The 20,990-nt window shown below is 50.8% G+C and overlaps 1 pseudogene; it reads left to right on the forward strand.

The window, feature by feature from the left end:
- Window positions 1–6,280: 6,280 nt before the first annotated feature.
- Window positions 6,281–6,998, forward strand: LOC119923333 (annotated as a pseudogene).
- The last annotated feature ends 13,992 nt before the right edge of the window (window positions 6,999–20,990 follow it).

Here is a 20,990-nt window from a genome sequence, read left to right on the forward strand (position 1 = left end):
GTCTGGGTTTGGCCCTCTTCCTCCTCCTGGTCCTAGTCCACCTCCGTCCCATGGTACTATCTATCACCTCTGACTGTTCCTCCTCCTCTAACGGGTCATGACCCTACCCTTCTGCCTAGTCCGGACCCTCTGTCTCTCCCTGATCCTGTGCCCTCATTCTCCTCCTGGTCCTGACCTTCCTCCTCCTTTGTCGGACCCTGGCCCCCCTCCTCCATCTGGTCCTGTCCCTTGTACTCTACCTGGTTATGGCCCTGCTCCTCCATCTAGTCGTAATCCTCCACCTCTCTCTGGTCTTGGCCCACCTACTCCTCCTGGTACTGGACCACCTCCTCGCCCTGGTCTTGGTCCTCCTGCTGTGCCTATCACCTCCCTCCTCCTCCTGGCCCCGGCCCTCATCATCCAGCTGGTCCTGGTCTTCGTCCTGCACCTGATCCTGGCCTTAATCCAAGCCCCCCTGGCTCCGGCCGCGCATGCGCAGAGCTCCCTACCCTTCCCCCCTCCCACCCGGGCTTTGACTGCGCATGCGCTGTGCTCTCCCGGGCGGGCCCCCTTTCCCCTCCCGCCCGGGCTCTGACTGCGCATGCTCCACGCTCTCCAGGACGGGGGCTCCCTTCTCCCCCGGCCCGGGCTCCGACCGCGCATGCGCCGCGCTCTCCAGGACGGGCCTCCCTCCTCCCCCCGCCCGTGGCGCACTCCGACTGCGCATGCTCGGCCTTCTCCGGGGCGGGGCCCCCTCCTCCCCTCGCCGAGGATCCGACTGTGCATGCGCCGCGCTTGTCCTCCTCCTCCCCCCTCCCACTGGCTCCGGACGCGCACCCCACCCGGGCTTCGACTGCGCATGCGCCGCGCTCTCTATGGCAGAAGATATAGCTTTGGGGACTGTATCGTTCATTCATTCGCTCAATCGTATTTATTTATTGAGCGGTTACAGTGCATAGAGCAGTGTACTAAGCGCTTGGGAATAGGATAGTATATAGTATATTACAGTATAGTGTAGTACAATATAGAGACGCAGTGTGGTTCAGTGGCAAGAGCCCGGGCTTTGGAGTCAGAGGTCAGGGGTTCAAATCCCGACTCCACCGCTTGTAGGCTGTGTGACCTTGGGCAAGTCACTTCACTTCTCTGGGCCTCAGTTCCATCTGTAAAATGGGGATGAAGACTGTGAACCCCGCGAGGGGCAACCTGATCACCCTGTAACCCCCCCAGCGCTTAGAACAGTGCTTTGCACTCTCTCCTCGACCCCCTCCAGTCTGGCTTCCGTCCCCTTCATTCCACGGAAACTGCGCTCTCAAAGGTCACCAATGACCTCCTGCTTGCCAAATCCAACGGCTCATACTCTGTCCTAATCCTCCTCGACCTCTCAGCTGCCTTTGACACTGTGGACCGCCCCCTTCTCCTCCACACGTTATCTGACCTTGGCTTCACAGACTCCGTCCTCTCCTGGTTCTCCTCTTATCTCTCCGGTCGTTCTTTCTCAGTCTCTTTTGCAGGCTCCTCCTCCCCCTCCCATCCTCTTACGGTGGGGGTTCCCCAAGGTTCAGTGCTTGGTCCCCTTCTGTTCTCAATATACACTCACTCCCTTGGTGACCTCATTCGCTCCCACGGCTTCAACTATCATCTCTAGGCTGATGACACCGAGATCTACATCTCTGCCCCTGCTCTCTCCCCCTCCCTCCAGGCTCGCATCTCCTCCTGCCTTCAGGACATCTCCATCTGGATGTCCGCCCGCCACCTAAAGCTCAACATGTCGAAGACTGAGCTCCTTGTCTTCCCTCCCAAACCTTGTCCTCTCCCTGACTTTCCCATCTCTGTTGACGGCACTACCATCCTTCCTGTCTCACAAGCCCGCAACCTTGGTGTCATCCTCGACTCTGCTCTCTCATTCACCCCTCACATCCAAGCCGTCACCAAAACCTGCCGGTCTCAGCTCCGCAACATTGCCAAGATCCGCCCTTTCCTCTCCATCCAAACTGCTACCCTGCTCATTCAAGCTCTCATCCTATCCCTTCTGGACTACTGCACTAGCCTTCTCTCTGATCTCCCATCCTCGTGTCTCTCTCCACTTCAATCCATACTTCATGCTGCTGCCCGGATTATCTTTGTCCAGAAACGCTCTGGACATATTACTCCCCTCCTCAAAAACCTCCAATGGCTACCGATCAATCTGCGCATCAGGCAGAAACTCCTCACCCTGGGCTTCAAGGCTGTCCATCACCTCGCCCCCTCCTACCTCACCTCCCTTCTCTCCTTCTACTGCCCAGCCCGCACCCTCCGCTCCTCCACCACTAATCTCCTCACTGTACCTCGCTCTCGCCTGTCCCGCCATCGACCCCCGACCCACGTCATCCCCCGGGCCTGGAATGCCCTCCCTCTGCCCATCCGCCAAGCTAGCTCTCTTCCTCCCTTCAAGGCCCTGCTGAGAGCTCACCTCCTCCAGGAGGCCTTCCCAGACTGAGCCCCTTCTTTCCTCTCCCCCTCGTCCCCCTCTCCATCCCCCCGTCTTACCTCCTTCCCTTCCCCACAGCACCTGTATATATGTATATATGGTTGTACATATTTATTACTCTATTTATTTATTTATTTATTTATTTTACTTGTACATTTCTATCCTACTTATTTTATTTTGTTGGTATGTTTGGTTCTGTTCTCTGTCTCCCCCTTTTAGACTGTGAGCCCACTGTTGGGTAGGGACTGTCTCTATGTGATGCCAATTTGTACTTCCCAAGCGCTTAGTACAGTGCTCTGCACATAGTAAGCGCTCAATAAATACGATTGATTGATTGATTGATTTGCACATAGTAAGCGCTTAATAAATGCCCTCATTATTATTATTATTATCCCTGGTCCTAAGCCTCCAACTCCACCTGGTCCTGACCCTCGTCATCTGCCTACCCCTGGCCCTCCTCCTCCCCCCTGTCCTGGCCCTAGTCCTCCTCTGTCTGGTCCTTGCCCCCCTCCTCCCACGGTCCTGGCCCACCCCTTCCGCCTGCTCTGGTCCTCCTCTTCTGGCTCTGCCTCAGCCTTCTCTGCCTGGTCCTGTCCCTCCTCCTCCACCAGTTATTAGCCGTCCTCGTCCACCTGATCCTTTCCCTCCTCCTCCTCTGATGGCATCAAATGGACAGGCTGGAACCCAGTTCTGGCCCCAATCCAAGTGCCACTCCCAAGCGCTTATCACAGTGCTCTGCACACAGTAAGCGCTCGGTAAATAGGATTGAATGGATGAATGCCATACCAACCCCCTCCTGGGACACCCATGCCTCACCAGAAGTGTGCCCAAGCCCAGCCCTTAAACCTATCCAAGCTCTACCCTGGTAGGCGGGTCTCCTCCTCCCCGGCCCACCCCCAGACTCGAATGGCGCTCCACTGTCAGCGCCCCCACTCCCTACCGACCCCGCTGGCTGAAGGAAAGGAGGTAGGGTTATGACACTGGCGCGGTCCAGTTCCCCCCATCCCCGAGTCCTGAGGTTAGAGTCCACCCCACGCCTGGCCTCCTTCCTCTCGCCGGCGGCCGGAGCAAAAATGGGGGTTCACGGAGAGGGCTGGGCCCCCTGAACCTGCTTCTCTCACATGGCTGTCTGTTGCCACCTCGCCCTCCTAGGCTTCTTCTTCTCCCACGGGATGGGATCCCTCAGAAGAAGAACTGGCCATCGTTCTCTGCCAGTCTTCTCTTGTAGAATCTCAGGAATCTGCTAATCCTGGTCGAGCAGTCGTTTTCTAGAGTTTGAATTTCTGAAAAGGTGGTGGTAAAGAGCACGTGAAATGTAGGGGGGAGAGAGAGAGAGAGAGAGAGAGAGAGAGAGAGAGAGAGAGAGAGAGAGAGAGAGAGAGAGAGAGAGAGAGAGAGAGTCTGTGTCTATGTTTGAGGCTCTCTCTGGAAAAGGATTCCCAAGTCCTCAACGGAGAGCAGCGAGCTTTCTAGAATGACGGTCACGGTGTGTACTGAGGGGAAAGGAAAAGAGCCATTATTTTCTCGTTTGTTTGCCCATCCATCCGTCCAATCGCTTCCCAGAAGGACTACAGACGCTCGGTTTCCATGTCCATCCCACAGAGGCAGGGAGGAGGAGCCAAGAGAGGGCTCCTTTGGGATCCGTCTAAGAAAAGGGGCCGGGCCTGATCATGAGCATATTTTGCAGTTTTTCGTTTGCTTCTTGTTTCTTTCCCGAGCGCCCTCTTCTCTCCACTCACCAAGGAAGACAATGGCCACAAATTTCACATCTGGCTGGGGGCAGTTGGTATATGCTAGAGCTTGGGACGAGAAAATGGGATGGCTATACTCAAAGCTCTCCATCTGGGGAGTAAGAGAAGGAGAGTGAGAGACGCCAGCCCACCCCCAAACTCCTTGCGGATGCATCCCAACTCTCCAAATCCTAGTTCCACCCAAGGGCACTGGGCTCTTAACCTCCTCCTGGTACCTTTCGCAAATCACCCCCTCTAGACTGTAAGGTCATTGCAGGCCGGGAACGTGTCCACCAACTGTTCAACTGTACTCTCTGAGGCATTCGGTACAGTGCTCTGCAAACAGTAATTACCCAAGATATCCCACCCATGTGTCCCCCAGGAGGGATCCACACCCACAATTCTTATCCCAGACTCCAGGACGCCCCCTCCCACACCCCACCCATCCCTGACGTACTCACCAAGGCCTCACAGATGGTACCGTAGGCTGTGCTCTCCCTCTCTTCCCAGCTCAACATCCACCCGACTACTTGGGAGTGCCTCCAGCCGACATTCTGGGCCAACTAGAAGAATGTATATCTGGCTTTCTGGAAACGGAGAGCCCGAGGGGTGGGTGTCAGAGGGCGGCAGATCCCAGGACCAGGGGCCCAGAGAGGATGGGCACCGTGGAGGGTGGGGGAGACTCACTTTGACCACTGTTGGGTGCTCGTCCTTCAGGTGGAAGAGGACGGGAAGGAGGCAGCAGATCAGCTTCCGACAGAGGCCGGCTTTCCTCTCCATCACACAGCCGCCGGCGACTGCTGCCAGCAGCTCCAGGGCTGCCACCCGCACCTGGTGTCTCTCCTGAGGAGAAATCCCCGGTGCAGTGTGTAGGAGGGGCAGGAGATGGGTGGGGGGCTGCTGGCACCCTGGCGAGGGCTGGGGACCCTAGGGCAGAGACAACAGGGGTACTGAGATCTCCGGGGCAAGGGCAGCGCTGGCAGATGGGTAGACGCAGTGCCTGGGGGAGGGTGTGGGAGCGCCGTGGGTCGCCGCTGAGGTGATGGGCTGGGGAAGCGCTGCAGATCCCCCAAGCTCTATGGGAGCCGTGGAAGCGGCCGCCCCCACTTGGGTTCTCTCCTGAGGAGAGATCCCCGGTAGAGTGTATGAGAGGGGCAAGAGATGGGTGGGGAGCTTCTGACACCAGGACGGGGGCTTAGGACCCCAGGGCAGGGACAACCGGGGGAGAGACGTCTGCCGGGGGAGTGTAGGGAGCCAAGGCAGCGCCGGCAGAAGGAAAGCTGCGCTCGGGTACGGGGGAAGCCCTGTGGCTCGTTGCGAGGGTGACGTTATTGGCAAGGGCAGCCGATGCCACGAACCCAGGGGGAGCGGGCCCTCTGGGTTATGGCACAGCTGGTTCGGTGGCCGTGAAAGTTCAGAAGGATAGGAAGGAAGGAAAGGAAGACGGACGAGGAAGCACAAAACAAAGCTAGAGAGAGAGAGAGAGATACAGACAGACAGACAGAAAGACAGACAGACTACGATTGGGACTCACCCTGGGAAAGGAATTCCAAGTCTTCATCAAAGAGCCCCAGATTATCTAGACTGATGTTGATGGTGTATACTGAAGAAGATATGTAGGCCTTCCAGAAGACCTTCTGGAAATGGAGAACAAGAATGGGGGTTGCAGGGGGAGGGGAGGTGTCAGAGGGAGAGGGAGGGGAGGACCAGCCGCCCAAAATAGGCAGGGACTGCAGAAGGTGGGGAAGATGTATTTTGCTCACTGTAGGGTGCTGGTCCATTACGTGGAAGAGGACAGAGAGGAGGCAGTGGAACATCAATGTTGCAGTTGGCAGGCTTCCTTCTCCATCGACCAGCCACCAGCCACGGTTCCCAGCAGCTCCACGGGAACAGCCTGTATTTGGGGTCTCTCCTGAGAAGAAACCTCCGTTAGAGTGTGTAGGAAGGGCAGGAGATGGGAACGGGGCAGGGTCTTGTCCCGGGAGGTGGTTGATGGTCCCGCCGGTTTGTATTTTTATTTTCTAATTTGTTTGCCTATCCATCCATTCACCTGTTTCCCAGAAGGACTATCGTCGTTCGGCTTCCATATCCAGTCCCCAGAGGCATGGAGGAGGAACCAAGAGGGGCCTCCTCTGGGATCCGGTAAAGAAAAGGGACTGGGCCAGAACATGATGCTTTTTTGTTGGTTTTTTGCTTGTTTTCTTTTCTGTCCCCAGTGCCTTCCACTCTCCACTCACCGAAGACGAGCGCAGCCGTAAATTTCATATCTGGTTATGGGCAGTTGGTATAAGCCAGAGCCTGGGACCAGAAAATGGGATGGTTGTCCTCAAAGCTCTCCATCTGAGCAGGAAGAGAAGGAGAGTGAGAGACCCCTGCCCATCCCCAACAGGCTTGTAGATGCCCACCCCCAAGTCCCCAAAACCTAGTGCCACCCCAGGGCACTGGGCTCTTAACCTCCTCCTGGTCCCTTTCCCAAATCAACCCCTCTAACCTGGAAGGTCATTGCAGATCGGGACCGTGTCTACTAGCTGTTCAACTGAACTCTCCCAGACTCTGGGCACAGTGCTCTGCACATGCTAATTACCCCCGATATCCCATCGATGTGCCCCCCCAGGAGACATCCGGGCCCACAATTCCCCCTTAGACTCAAGGACGCCCCTCCAGCCCCCCACCCATCCCAGTCGTACTCACCAAGGCCTTCCAGATGGTACCATAGGCCGTGCTCTCCCTTTCCCCTCCGCTTAGTGTCCATCCAACTACTTGGGTGTACCTCCAGTCGATGCTCTGGGCCAGCCAGAAGAATATGTATCTGGATTTTATGAAACAGAGAATCCGAGGCCGTGTTTGAGTGGGGAGAAGAGGCCAGGACCAGGGACCAAGATGAAGGGGACTGTGCAGGGTCGGAGAGACTCATCGCCCACTGTTGAGTGCTTGTCCTTCAAGTGGAAAAGGACAGGGAGGAGGCAGCGGATCAGCTCCTGCTGGGGGCAGGCTTCTTCCTCCGTCACCCAGCTGCTGGCCACAGCTTCCAGAAGCTCCAGGGTTGCCACCCGCACTTGAGGTAGCACCGCGGGAGAACTCCACGGTGGAGTGTGTAGGAGGGGAAGCAGATGGGAAGAGGGCAGGTCCTTGACCCGGGCGGTGGTTGTTGGTCCTGCCGGTTTATAGCCCGTCCGCAGGGAGATCTCGGCATCTTCGTGGAGGTCTCTGACTCAGGCGGTGGTTTATTGTCCGCACCGGTTTGTGGCCTTTCGGGCCTCACACTTGGCTCTGGCCCTCGTTCTCACAGGCTTCCTATTCTCTCCCAGCCTGGGAGCACTAAGAAGAACCTCAGGCCATGATTCTTATTCTACCTCTGCACGTGGGAGTTGAGAAATGTGCAGATCCCGTTCTCAGTACTTGTCGTGAGAGTTTATTCTACTACCGCTCCTGCACTTTAGCCCAGTACCTGGATCAAGCCACGGCTGTGTCCTGGGAGATGCAATCGGTCCTGTTCCCATCGGCATGGAGCAGAAATGGTGGCCATGCAGACAGTGGTTATTCCCAACACTCCATGATAGGTTGGTTCAGGTCCACGTGCAGTAAACCGCTTGGCATCCTTGGGAGTGGATGTCCTCCCTTCCCTGGAACCTCGGTGCATGAAGTGTCCTATTCTATTTCACTTTGTCCTATTTGATATGCGCTGCTGTTGGAAACCGCAGAAGAATACCATAGAAGTGAGGAAATGGGATGCCCCTCGTGCCTGTCCAGATAAGGCATTGGCTGTAGGGCCGTCAAGGGCCTCACTGGGCCACGGGTTGACCGGTGCCAACGCGTGGGATAGAAGAAAGGGGGATACGTCCCGATGGGTAGAGATTAAGCTCTACCTTTATTCATAACAATTAGCTAAATTTAGTGTCTGAATTGGAGAACTAATCTGTAGATCCATCAGATTTCTTGAGAGCTTACTGCGTGCAGAGTACCTTGCTGAGTGTTTGAAAGGCTACAATACCACAGAATTGGTGGACACATTGTCTGTCCACAAAGAGCTCACAATCTAGAGTATATAGTATTTACATTACTATAAATAAGAAATGTTTATAATATAATTAACTAAGGTCGGTCTAGCCCTCAGTCCTGAATTGCTGGATGACTGCCATCAGGACCTCCAGGTGACTCGGGGGAATCTGCTTCTTTGGCCAATCGATGGGATTTATGGAGTGCCTACTGGGGGCAGAACACTTTACCGAGCGCTAGGGAGAGTAGGACTCAAACATCGGCTCAGCTTCCGCTTCAATTTTAGGAAGGTGACTGGGGGTCTGAAAAATTATAATGATGGCATTTGTAAAGCGCTGACTAGGTGCCAAGCACCGTTCTAAGCACTGGGCTAGATACAAGATCATCAGGTCAAAATACAGGCCCTGTCCCACATGGGGCACCCAGTCTAATAATGCTAACTGCGGTATTTTTTAGTCGTTTCCTATGTGCCAGGCACTGTACTAAGCACTGTGGTGGATAAGACCAGATCGGGTTGGACCTAGTCCCTGTCGAACATGGGGCTCCTTCTCTTCATCCCCATAGGTATGCGACCCCCACGAGCTCAACTCCTCCGGGAGACCTTCCAATACTGAGCCCCCCTTTTCCTCTGCTCCTCATCCCCTCCCCATCGCCTCTACTTCCTCCCTCTACTCTACAACCCCTCCCCACCCCACAGCACTTGTGTATACATATTCATATTTATAATTCTACTAATTTTATGGATCACACGTATACGTCTATAATTCTATTTATTTATATTGATACTATTGATGCCTGTCCATTTGTTTTGTTTTGTTGTCTATCTCTCCCCTTCTAGATTCTGAGCCCGTTATGGAAGGATTGTCGCTATTTGATGCCGTATTGTACTTTCCAAGGGCTTAGGACAGTGCTCTGCTGACAGTAAGCACGCAGTGAATATGATGGAATGAATGAATGAATGAATGAAGGATGTCAGACTAGGAATGTAGGCTCCGGCTTCACACAAGAAACTATACGAGGAGGACTTGGCCAAGTTCGTTGTGCATATCGTCCGCGCAGCTCACACTGGATTTGCCCTCCAAAACCAGACGGCCAAGGTACGGGAGACCTGGTCCCGTACGTCTACAGGACTCGGGTAGGACAGAATAGACTCCGAGAAACTGGAAGTTATTTGGGCATTCCTTTCCTCATGTTTCCCCACTGTTGCCTCCCCCATTGGTCCTGGCATATTTTGACTTTCCTCGCTCAATCCATGGCTTAAATAGTGTCACGCTCTGTTGTTCTCCAGCTTTCTCTGTAGCTTTTTTCCCCGCTGCTACTCCACGAAGATCCACCTGAACGCGCTCTGCCTAGAGCAACACTGGAGCTGACCGGTCGGGATGCATTTGGAGTCTCCCAACCAGAGCTAGCCAAACCGACCCCATTTTGGAAAGGCCCTCCTTCTCCTCTGTTATCAGGGAATTGTTACATGCTCTGAGTGGTTTATGTATGGGTAACAAAGACTTGTAGTTAGAGGCCACACCTTGCAGATATGGCTCAAAGTTACACTTAACAGGGCTGAAACATCTCACCCAAATTCCCCTCTATATTCCTCGTCTACCACGTCCACAAAAACATGTTTCTATGTAGAGTAGGGTCCATGCGGAAGAAGCTCGATGTTACGCGTTACAGGCAGATAATCGTTTCCAAACATGGCGGTCATATTGGATTGCTCGCCTGGTTGGTCGGGGAATATGAACGCCCAGCTGCCACTTCCACGCCCACACTCATCAAAACAATGTGCACCTGGGCTAACTAACTCTTGCTCTTTGCAACCCGGAGGGGAGGCTAGGACAGTCCAGAGTGTTTTTGGCTTAGCCTGGGACTCCCGGACCGAGGCTCTGTAAAGGCCCCGACAAGTTCTAGAGAGGAAAAGGGGTTCGAGGACCTGTCTATCTGAGATTGAGTTTGAGGCATGAGCTCAAACCGCTCCGTGATGGGGTGAGACACTGGGTCCCTAAAGGATGTAATACCTTTCGTTTGAGGTATGAGCATGTTTTGTAAACGGATGCACAGCTCTTGCAGGTTTATGCAGTAAAACCATAGCTTTTCCATAGACACATGCATCAAAGTCATCATCATCATCAATCGCATTTATTGAGCGCTTACTGTGTGCAGAGCACTGTACTAAGTGCTTGGGAAGTACAAGTTGGAAACATATAGAGACAGTCCCTACCCAACAGTGGGCTCATAGTCTAAAAGGGGGAGACAGAAAACAAAACCAAACATACTAACAAAATAAAATAAATAGAATAGATATGTACAAGTAAAATAAATAGAGTAACAAATATGTACAAACATATATACATATATACAAGTGCAGTGGGGAAGGGAAGGAGGTAAGATGGGGGGATGGAGAGGGGAATGAGAGGGAGAGGAAGGAAGGGGCTCAGTCTGGGAAGGCCTCCTGGAGTAGGTGAGCTCTCAGTAGGGCCTTGAAGGGAGGAAGAGAGCTAGCTTGGCGGATGGGAAGAGGGAGGGCATTCCAGGACCGGGGGATGACGTGGGCCGGAGGTCGATGGCGGGACAGGCGAGAACGAGGTACGGTGAGGAGATTAGCGGCAGAGGAGCGGAGGGTGCGGACTGGGCTGTAGAAGGAGAGAAGGGAGGTGAGGTAGGAGGGGGCGAGGTGATGGAGAGCCTTGAAGCCCAGGGTGAGGAGTTTCTGCCTGCTGCGCAGATTGATTGGTAGCCACTGGAGATTTTTGAGGAGGGGAGTAACATGCCCAGAGCGTTTCTGGACAAAGACAATCCGGGAAGCAGCATGAAGTATTGATTGAAATGGGGAGGTCTTACCTTTACGTAGGTTTTCGTAGTGAAGCCATAGTTTTCATGACCACACTTACTGGGTCTGTTTGCTTCCTTCTTCCGCGCCTGAATCTAAGTGTCCACCAATGAACTCCCTCCTTCGGGATACTTCGGTAGTCCAGTGATCTCCTGAAGTTGCTGACGCGGGTCCGGGGAAGCAGACCAACAGCTTCACCTGCCACAGAGCAGGGTAGCTAGAAAGGGGATCCGGCAGGCCCGACTAAAGGCCAGGCTGGTGGAGACTTTTGAACCTGGGATGCTCTCGCTGGTCTTAGTCGGTACTCGGACCGATCACCTCGCGGTAGGAGAAATCTCAATGGCCCTGGGGTGAGGGCTTAATCCTATTGCTCTGGGGTGAGGGCTTAACGGTGTCTGAAATCTCATGTTGGATAATTAATTAATGATGGCATTTACCAAGTGCATCCTCTAGATGATAAGCTAGTTATAGGCAGGGAACGTATCTGCTAATTCTGTCCTATTATACTCACCCAAGCGCTTAGTACAGTGCTTGGCCCATAGTTAGACCTCAAAACATACGAATCATTGGTTGACTGATTGATTGATTGATTTATTATGGGTCAAGCGCTGTACCAAGAGCTGAGGTAGATACAAGTCAGTCGGGTTGGATCCAGAGCAAGGACCCTAACTCGCAGGTGGGTGCCTGCCTCGTGAATATGGAAAACAAGGTCGTCGGGATTGGCTACAACGGGATGCCCAACAGCTGTAGCGACGACCTACCGCCCTGGAGAAGGGTCGCGGACAGCCGACTGACACCAAATACCCCTACGCCCAGACCACACCCTCCGCTCCTCTGCTGCTAATCTCCTCACTGGGCCTCGCTCTCACCTGTTCCGCCGTCGACCCCCGGCCCACGTCCTCCCCCTGGCCTGGAATGTCCTCCTGCCGCACATCCGCCAAGCGAGCTCTCTTCCTCCCTTCAAAGCCCTACTGAGAGCTCACCTCTTCCAGGAGGCCTTCCCAGACTGAGCCCGCTCCATCCTCTCCCCGACCTCCCCCTCCCCTTCCCCCCGCTTTACCTTCCTCCACTCCCCACAGCATCTATATATATATATGTTTGTACATATTTATTACTCTATTTATTTATTTATTTTACTTATACATATTTATTTTATTTTGTTAATATGTTTTGTTTTGTTGTCTGTCTCCCCCTTCTAGATTGTGAGCCCGCTGTTGGGTAGGGGCCGTCTCTATATATTGCCAAATTGTAGTCCCCAAGCGCTTAGTACAGTGTTCTGCACACAGTAAGCGCTCAATAAATATGATCGAATGAATGAATGAAAATCCCGGCTCCACCACATGTCTTCTATGTAACCTTGGGAAAGTCGCTTTTCTTCTCTAGGACTCATTTACCTCATCCGCAAATAAGGGAACTAAGAGTACGTGCCCCATGAGGCACAGGGCCTGGGTTCATCCCACCTGGTTGACTTGCCTAAATTCCAGCCCTCAGAACAGGGCTTGGTCACGTCGAAAAGGGTTCAACAAGTACCATCATTATTATTATTACAAGATCCCTACGGTGGAACAGGAGGACAAAAGAGTAATCTGGGCTGCGGGGACGGGGACTCTGTAGGAGACCGGAGGCTGTTGATGAATCAACGTCTGTGTTTTCTTCCAACATTTACTACGGTGCTATACCCGGCCCAGGGTTGCTTAAATGTTTCTGATTGAGTGGTTGACTGATCTGGTCCCCATATGGGAAGTAACCCATTACTTTATGGCTTGGATCCCCCACACCCCCTCTGGACATTACCAAGACAGGTGTCTTCTGTTACAGATGCTTTTAAATATGTGGATGGAAGAAATAACTATCAATCAATCAATGGTATTTAACGAGCACTTACTGTGTGCAGAACACTGTACTAGGCACAATATGTTGTGGCCTGAGGATGATGCAAGATCATCAGTTTGGACATAGTCCCTGACCCACATGGGGCTCACTGTCTTCATACCCATTTCACGGATCAGGAAACTGAGGCCCAGAAAAGTGAAGTGATTTTCCCAAGGCTGCACAGCAAATAAATGGTGGAAGTGGGATTAGAATCCAAGACCTTCTTACTCCTAGCCCTGGCCTCTATCCGCCCGGCCATGCTGCTTGTTGTTGCTGTTGTTTAACAATATCTATTAAGCGCTTACTAAGTGTCAGACACTGTACTAAGCGCTTGGGATAGATTACAAGCTAAACAGATTGTACAAAGTGCCCGTCCCACATAGGGGTCATACGACAGACAGGTGGCGGGGCTCGGATTAGAATGCAAATCCATCTGACTCCCGGTACCGTGCCTGACACAATATGGCACAGCTGGTAGACACATTTCTCTGTGCACAAAACACAATCAGGAGAAAGGATAAGCTACAGATAAAGCAGCTGGGCTTAATGGCTAAAGCACAGGCTCCCAACAAGTTACATATAACCAGCACGGCCTAGTGGATAAAGCACACTGGGAGTCAGAGGGCCTGGATTCTAATCCCAGCTCCACCACTTACCCACGGGGTGATCTGACATTAGTCATGTCAGTTTTCTAGGACTCGGTTTGCTCAACTGCAAACTGGGGATTCATATGGGACATGGCTGTAATTGGCCGGATTAACCTGTAGAAACCCCAGTGCTTCACACATGGTATGTGCTTAAGAAATACCATAAAAGTACAGTTTGTCTCTTTCCTTGTAAAAGGAGAAACGGTGTTTCAGATCTATATTTTTAGGGTACTGGTTAGTCACTTCACTCATTCATTCATTCATTCAATTGGATTTATTAAGTGTTTACCATGTGCAGAACACTGCACTAAGCACTTGGGAAAGTACAGTGCAACAGTAAACGGTGACAATCCCTGCTCTATGTGGCAGGCATGTAACAAGCTTTGGGGGAGACACAAGCAAATCAAGTTGGACACAGTTCATGTCTCACATAAGGCTCACAGTCTTATTCCTCATTTGACGGATGAGGGCCCTGAGGTACAGAGAAATGAAGCGACTTGCCCCAGGTCATGCAGCAGACAAAGAAGGGAGCCGGGTCCTTCTGACTTCCAGGCCCGGGTTCTTTCCAGTGGGCATGCTGCTTCCCAAACTATTACTTAAGAAGGTGACACTGAATATTTTCATTGGTACAGAATAGCAACTAAATGATCCAAGTGTTTCTCTTGATTGTTGCTAAGTAGCCCTCCACTGACACCAGGTGACTAGAGCTCGGGGGTCCCTTAAGACACCCTGATGACCAGAGAAGCCTCCGTGGCCCACCTGTCCTAGATCCGGTCATGTGGGGGATGGCAGTGTGAGAAGACCATGTTCCCCTATTAAAAATCCAGCCTCACCCCGAGTCTTTGGCAACATTTGGGGGCCCGAGAGCAAGGCACTGAAAACCTTATCCTGACTGGAAATTTCATCCCCACCACGAACCCTAAGGCATGTCAACATCAAAAGGGAACTGCATCGTCTCCTGTTAAGGGGCTTCGTGGGAGGCAGTGCAGCCTACTGGCAAGAGCATGGCTCTGCTACTCAGAAGACTACAAGTTATCACTCAGTTAATCAATCGCATTTATTGAGCACTCACTATGTGAGGAGCACTGTTCTAAACGTTTGGGAGAGTCCAATACAACATTTACTCATTCCCTGCCCACAATGGGTTCAGAATATAGAGGTGGGTCTTCTTCAAATGCCATCGAGTTGTTTGGAATCCAGTGCAATTTCATGGAGACACCCTTTCCAGAATGTCCCATCTTCTGTTATCAAGTCATCCCGGTATGCATATCAATAGAGTTTTCTTGGTAAAGATACTGAAGTGGTTTACCATTGCCTTCTTCCAAACAGTAAAATCTCGAATCTCTGCAGCTGTCTTTGCTCAACAAATCGACCACCCGTCTTTGACTCTTCCCCACGCCGCGGCTGCCCAGCGCAGGCGATTTGATGCTGTCTGATGCTTAGGCTTAGTCCTTTCCATTATGGGTAACCCTAGATGGCATAGTTCCAAGCTTCATCAACTAGAGGGGAACACAGACCTTAATACAAATAATCCAGTGCAATGAGGTTCCTGCTGTGTGACCTTCGGCAAGTTACTAAATCTCTCTGTGCCTCAGTTTCCTCCTCTGTGAAATAATAACGATCATCATGAGAATTGTGGCAATCATGAAGCTCTTACTACGGGCCAGGCACTGGACTACACCCTGGGGAAGATAGAAGATAATCAGAATGGACACAGTCCCTGTCCCACATGGGACTTACCGTCTTAATTCTCCTCTTAAAGAGGAGGTCCAGAGAAGTGAAGTGACGTGCCCAGGGTCATAAAGCTGACAGGTGGCAGAATAAGGATTAGAACCCAGGTCTTTCTATCGCCCAGGCCCGTGTGCTATCCACTAGGCCATGTGAAATGGGGAGAGAGTATAGTAGCCTTAGAAGTCTAAGGCTGTTAGCTGCGAATAGGATCGAGACCGTGTCTGACCGGATTGCCTTATATCTACTCCAATACTTAGAACAGTGATTGGAACACAGTAAGCAGTTAACAGATACCATAGTTATGATTATTACTCGACGCATAAACAGCACTAAATAAATAAGATTCTCATTAGTAGGAGCTGTTATGGGAAAATCTCTCCCGAGAGGGCAATGCCGGCTCCACCTCGTATCTCCTGTGTGCCGTTGGGCAAGTCACTTCACTTTTCTGGGCATCAGTTACCTCAACAGCAAACTGGGGATTAAGATTTTGAGCGTCATGTGGGAAAGGGTCTGTGTCCAAACTCATTAACTTGTGTCTTCCCCAGAGTTTAGTAGAGTCCTGGCACATAATAAATGCTGAACAAATGTCATGATTATTTGTGGTGGTATCGTATTCCCCTCCATAGTAAAGAACTCGAGCCCCCAGGTGGGAACGAGAATAACCTTTCTAGCTATGAACCCCGCTTACTTTGAGTGAACCCCAAAAGGAGTCTCTCCACCAGTAATCCCACGGGTGAGCATACTCGATCCAGATTGAAAGATTTTCTTGTTTTCTACACTTCTAATCCTGGGAACTCCTCTTTCATGACACCCTTATCGGTCATGGATTTTTTTTTTTAGAAGTTCCCCTTTCTTTCCCTAGAGTCAGAGCACAGGGAGCTCCAAGGGTGGATGGGTGCCCCCCCGTCACTTGACCTTGAACTCTATGCGGGACCCCCATCATAGGGAAAAACAGTAATTCCTGCCCCCCTGCTTTAGCTTAGTCCAACTTCTCCAACTATTGGGATAGAAACAGGGGACCTCTAGATAGGGAGAGCTAGAGAGTCTTCTCCACTCTTTCTACCAATCAATCAATGGTATTCATTGACAGTAATGATAGTAATGACAATGCAACAATAATCATAGTAAGCGTGGTATTTGTTAAGAACTACTATGTGCCAAGCACTGTACTAATCACTAGGGTGTACACAGCCAAACTGAGGTGAAAACAGCCCCTGTCCCTTTGGGGATTCATAGGCTTGATGTATCAAACATATTTATTGAGTGTGTACTCTGTTGCAGAACACGGTACTCAGTTCTTGAGAGGGTACATTGCAAGAGAAATAGCAGACGGATTCCTTGTCCATAAAGATCTTGCAGTCTTATTCCCCATTTTACAGATGCAGGGACTGAGACCCAGAGAAGAGAAGTGACTTGCTCCAGGTCACACAGGAGAGACATGACAGACCAGGGATAACAAACCAGGTCTTTCTGACTCCTAGGCCGTGCTGCCTCTCAGCAGCACTTAGCTATGTGCACTTCCAAGAGCTATGAGCTAAGAGTGCTTACTCTAAGTCACTTTAGCTCTCTGTGTCTCAGTTACTTGATGTATAAAATGGGGGATGAGACGGTGAACCCCAGGTGGGACAGGGTCTGTGTCCAACCCAATTGGCCCCTATCCACCCCAGCACATAATACAGTGGTCTGCACATTATAAGCGCTTAACAAAGACCACAGTTAATGTTATTATTAATATTATTACTATGTGCAGAGCACTGTACTGAGCGCTTGGAGAAGTCTGATACAACAGAATTAGCAGACTGGTTCCCTGCCCACAGTGCAGGGAACTGGAAACTCGAGCAGCCACCAAAGCTCAGGTTTGGGAGTCAGGGGAAGTGGGTTCTAATCCCGGCTCTGCCACTCGGTTGCTGTAACCTTGGGTGAGCTCACTTAACTTCTCTGAGCCTCAGTTCCCTCACCTCTAAAGTGGGGATTCAGATTGTGAGCCCCATGTGGGACATGGACTTCCTTAAACCTGATTAATTCGTATCCACCCCAACGCTTAGGAAAATGTTTGGCACATAGTAAGCGCTTAGCAAATTCCATGATTCTGATTCTGATGAGAGGACTGGCCATGCCCTGGGAAGACTCCTCATTTCAGAGAGCCAAAGGGCACTACCCCCATCCCAAACTGCGCAGCAGAGACTGGACAAGTTCTGACTCGTGCCCTTATGGGCGGTGAGGGGTGGGGCAATCAATCAATCAATCAATCAATCAATCGTATTTATTGAGCGCTTACTGTGTGCAGAGCACTGTACTAAGCGCTTGGGAAGTACAAGTTGGCAACAGATAGAGACAGTCCCTACCCAACAGTGGGCTCACAGTCTAGAAGCCAAACAAACCCTGCCCCCCAAAACCCCACTTGCCCCTTTCCTGCTGCGGGGGCGGGGGAGCCCGCCTGGGGTGGCACCAGTGAATCTAACCCCGGGCACGGGGGCGCTTGGCAAGGAGCAGGACCGCCCCCGGTAGGTTTGGGGTGCCGGTCCTGCCGCTAGGCCGGGCAGCCTGCGCGGAAAGGAGACCGTCCTCGCTCCTTCGTTCAATCGTATTTATTCATCCATTCAATCGTATTTATTGAATCGTATAAATCGTATTGAATAAATACGATTGAATGGAATTGAGCGCTTACTGTGTGCAGAGCACTGTACTAAGGGCTTGGGAAGTATAAGCTGGCAACATATAGAGACGGCCCCTACCCGACAGCGGGCTCACAGTCTAGAGGGGGGAGACGGACAACAAAACATATAAACCAAACAGAATAAATATGTACAAGTAAAATCGAATAATAAATATGTACAAACATATATAGAGGTGCTGTGGGGAGGGGACGGGGGTAAGGCGGGGGGTGGGGAGGGGGAGCTGCGCACGTTGGTGGCAGCCCCCGACCGGGCCTGGCCGTACCTGCTGCATGCCGAGGAAGTCGTAGAAGTTAAGCTGGACCTCCTCCACCAGGTTGAGCAACTCCAGGTCGCCGGTCCCGGTCCGGTCCGGCCCGGCCAGTAGTAGCGGTAGCAGTAGCAGTAGCAGTAGCAGCAGCAAGAGCAGCAGACGGGCGCCCCCGGTCGTTGGCGAGGCTTGGGGCCCGGGGCCCGGGGCCCGGGACCCGACATGTCGCCGGCCCGCACTGCCGGGCAAGTGTCGGTGTCGGTGTCGGTGTCGGTGTCGGCGGGCCCCTCAGACACGCTTGACCCTCTTCAGGGCCACGGCCCCTCACCCCGCGGGCCGGGCCACGGCTACCTGGCCTCGGCCTAGCCCGCGCCCGGCTTCCGGTGACACCGCGTCTCCTAGCAACCAACGTGGCGGCTGACGGCGGGCGGGCGGGCAGGAAACCAGAGGCCCCGAGCCCCCCTTCTCCCTCTTCCTCTGCTGAGAGGCCCTGCTGAGAGCTCACCTCCTCCAGGAGGCCTTCCCAGACTGAGCCCCTTCCTTCCTCTCCCCCTCGTCCCCCTCTCCATCCCCCCATCTTACCTCCTTCCCTTCCCCACAGCACCTGTATATATGTATATATGGTTGTACATATTTATTACTCTATTTATATATTTATTTATTTTACTTATACATTTCTATCCTATTTATCTTATTTTGTTGGTATGTTTGGTTCTGTTCTCTGTCTCCCCCTTTTAGACTGTGAGCCCACTGTTGGGTAGGGACTGTCTCTATGTGTTGCCAATTTGTACTTCCCAAGCGCTTAGTACAGTGCTCTGCACATAGTAAGCGCTCAATAAATACGATTGATTGATTGATTGATTGATTGATTCCTCCCTCCGCTGGCTTCCTGCCCTCGCGCACGCCCGCGCGCGCGTCCCCTCAGGCGCTCCCCGCCAGGCTGGAAGGAGACGGGCCCGGCCCACGTGCTTCACCTCCCACACTGCGCATGGCCTTGGTTTTTTATGTGTGTGTGTGTGTGTGTGTGTGTGTGTGTGTGTGTGTGTGTGTACACACAGGCACATACAAACACATATATATGCAAACATTCATATATATATATATACATACATACACACACATACATATCTACTTATACATACACACATACATATATGTATATATGTATATATACACACACATACATCAATCAATCAATCAATCGTATTTATTGAGCGCTTACTGTGTGCAGAGCACTGTACTAAGCGCTTGGAAAGTACAAGCTGGCAACATATAGAGAACGTCCCTACCCAACAGTGGGCTCACAGTCTAAAAATAATCATGATGGCATTTTTATTAAGTGCTTACTAGGTGCAAAGCACTGTTCTAAGCGCTGGGGGGATACAAGGTGATCAGGTTGTCCCACGGGGTGCTCACAGTCAACCCCCATTTTACAGATGAGGTAACTGAGGCCCAGAGAAGTGAAGTGACTTGCTCAAGGTCACACAGCTGACAATTGGCGGAGCCGGGATTTGAACCCACGACCACTGACTCCAAAGCCCGTGCTCTTTCCACTGAGCCACGCTGCTTCTCTCTTTATATGTATATATACACACTTATACATATCTCCTTCCCTTCCCCACAGCACCTGTATATATGTATATATGTTTGTACATATTTATTACTCTATTTATTTATTTATTTATTTATTTATTTTACTTGTACATATCTATTCTATTTATTTTATTTTGTTAGTATGTTTTGGTTTTGTTCACTGTCTCCCCCTTTTAGACGGTGAGCCTATTGCTGGGTAGGGACTGTCTCCATACGTTGCCAACTTGTACTTCCCAAGCGCTCAGTACAGTGCTCTGCACACAGCAAGCGCTCAATAAATATGATTGATTGATTGATTGATATGTATGTATGTGTATATAGACACACACATACCTATATATACACATATACACACATTTGTGTACACATATACACACATATATACATATATACACGTGTGTGTAATTCACATTATATCAATATGTTAGTATGATAATATTATATTAATATGTTATATCTTTATTTAGTATATTTGTGTCTTTCCTTCTTTCATTCATTCATGCAATCGTATTTATTGAGCACTGTGTGCAGAGCACTGTACTAAGCGCTTGGGAAGTACAAGTTGGCAACGTATAGAGACGGTCCCTACCCGACACCAGGCTCACAGTCTAGAATATATGTGTGTGTGTGTGATTTACATTATATTAATATATTACATAATTATTATATTAATATATCTGTTTGTTTAGTATATTTATGTCTTTCGTTCTTTCATTCATTCATTCAATCGTATTTATTGAGCGCTTACTGTGTGCAGAGCACTGTACTAAACGCTTGGGAAGTACAAGTTGGCAACATATAGAAACGGTCCCTACCCGACAATGGGCTCACAGTCTAGAATACATATGTGTGTGTATATATGATTTACATTATATTCATATATTAATGTAATATATTACATAATTATTATATTAATATATTATATCTGTTTCTTTAGTATATGTGTCTCCTTTCATTCATTCATTCAATCGTATTTATTGAGCACTTACTGTGTGCAGAGCACTGTACTAAGCGCTTGGGAAGTACAAGTTGGCACAACATATAGAGACGGTCCCTACCCGACAGCGGGCTCACAGTCTAGAATATATGTGCGTGTGTGTATAATTTACATTATATTAATATAATATATGATATAATTATTATATTAATATATCTGTTTCTTTAGTATGTTTATGTCTTTCTTTCCTTCTTTCATTCATTCATTCAATTGTATTTACTGAGTGCTT

This window comes from Tachyglossus aculeatus, unplaced genomic scaffold, assembly GCF_015852505.1.
Source record: "Tachyglossus aculeatus isolate mTacAcu1 unplaced genomic scaffold, mTacAcu1.pri scaffold_176_arrow_ctg1, whole genome shotgun sequence".
Classification (NCBI taxonomy): domain Eukaryota; kingdom Metazoa; phylum Chordata; class Mammalia; order Monotremata; family Tachyglossidae; genus Tachyglossus; species Tachyglossus aculeatus.